Genomic DNA, 1,589 nt, shown 5'->3' on the forward strand with positions numbered 1-1,589 from the left:
CGGCACGCCAATGCTTCAGCCAAAGCATACGCCGCCCAGTGATGCTGGAGGCCATAGCCTTGGAGGCAAACCTGGTGGCTTGGAGAGAAGCATCAGATGCATATTCCATGGCCGCTATCATTTTACTGAGGTCCTGGTGGGAGCGGACATCATCAGCTGGAGTCCGGGCCTGAAGCTGTTTGAGCCAGCGATGGGCGGATCTATTAAAGAACGAAGCGGAGGAAGCCGCTCTAATCGCCCAGGCCGCCGCCTGATGGGACTTACGATAAGCGAGTTCGGACTTACGGTCCTCCGCTTTGAGGGCTTCCGAGACGTCTCCGGGAATGGCGGTGGAAGATACCAGGGGCCCTAAAGGTTCATCCACCGCCGGTACCTCTAGTGCCTCTTCCAGCTCCTTAGCTACATTATAAAGTCTTTTATCCGTCGCGCTAGGCAGAGGGAGGGAAGCTGGGGAAGCCCATTGCTTTTGTATAGCGGTCATGAACATGGGAGGGCATGGAATGCGGTGCTGAGCCGCCACTGGCTCAATAAAATTGGGATCTAACTCCGGATCCGGGGAAACAGTTTCCACCATTGAAGGAGGCTCAGAACCCCGGTGAGCTGTGGATGCGACCTTCCGGAGCAGGGTGACAAAAGCAGAAGGATTAAACATTCCACTGAATGTTGGAGCATCAGGGGAAGTCTCCTCCTCCTCGGACATTGGAAGCCCTTGGTCCGTGCCCTGGTCATGGAGGGATAGGCCCTCTGAGTACGAGGATCCCGATGGTGAGGAAGGAGCGTCATAAGTCTCCTCAGCCTGACCCTGTGTGGGGATGGGACTGACAATTGGAGGTCTAGGCAGAATCGCCCTGGCGTTCAAGGCGCTATCAACTGCTCGCGCAATCAAGAAGGTCAGGCGCTCCTCTGAAGGCATTGGGACAGGCTCCGCAGGCCGGAGGCCTGCAGCTGTAGGAGTGAAAGTTGCCTCTGGAAGGCTGAAATGTGACCGCGGAGCGGGAGGTACGGGGGAATGAGCAAGTTCTCCCGTAGTCCATCCCCTCGGGGAGAAGGCAGGAGGCCCCAAGGGCAGAGTGTATGTTAATCCCTCAGTTTGGGGGGGATCTAGTCTAGCTGCCTTTTGTGCTCTAGCAAACTCCTTTTCTAGGGCCTGGTGTCTCCGGCTCGCTTGTTTGTCTGCCCTCTTGGAGGTCTTGTTCGAAGACCTGCCCTTGGATTTACATGTGGGCATGTCAGGACCCTCCATACTGGGTGGAGCGGCAGACAATAAGGTGGATGGGGGAGGTGCAGCGGCTTCAGAAGAAGAAGCGGTGGCCTCCATTCTCCGATAGCGCAGGAGCTCGAGTGGGACCCCCTGGTACCTAGAGACTACAACCTCTGGGTGAGGACACACGCACTGTGGGTACGTCTGGAACCCAGGTAATTTCTTGGGACTGAATATGTAATATTAATGGTCGGATAAGGACAGTCACACTGTGAGTATGCCTGGAATCCGGCCTAATTTGAGGAGGACAGGACAGATGCTCTGAGGGAACACCTGGAATCCTCGTGTCCCAATGACACGATAACAGTCACGAAATTGAGTGACTTTG

The sequence above is a fragment of the Protobothrops mucrosquamatus genome, unplaced genomic scaffold, assembly GCF_001527695.2.
Source record: "Protobothrops mucrosquamatus isolate PMUCROS unplaced genomic scaffold, P.Mucros_1.0 scaffold995, whole genome shotgun sequence".
Lineage (NCBI taxonomy): Eukaryota > Metazoa > Chordata > Lepidosauria > Squamata > Viperidae > Protobothrops > Protobothrops mucrosquamatus.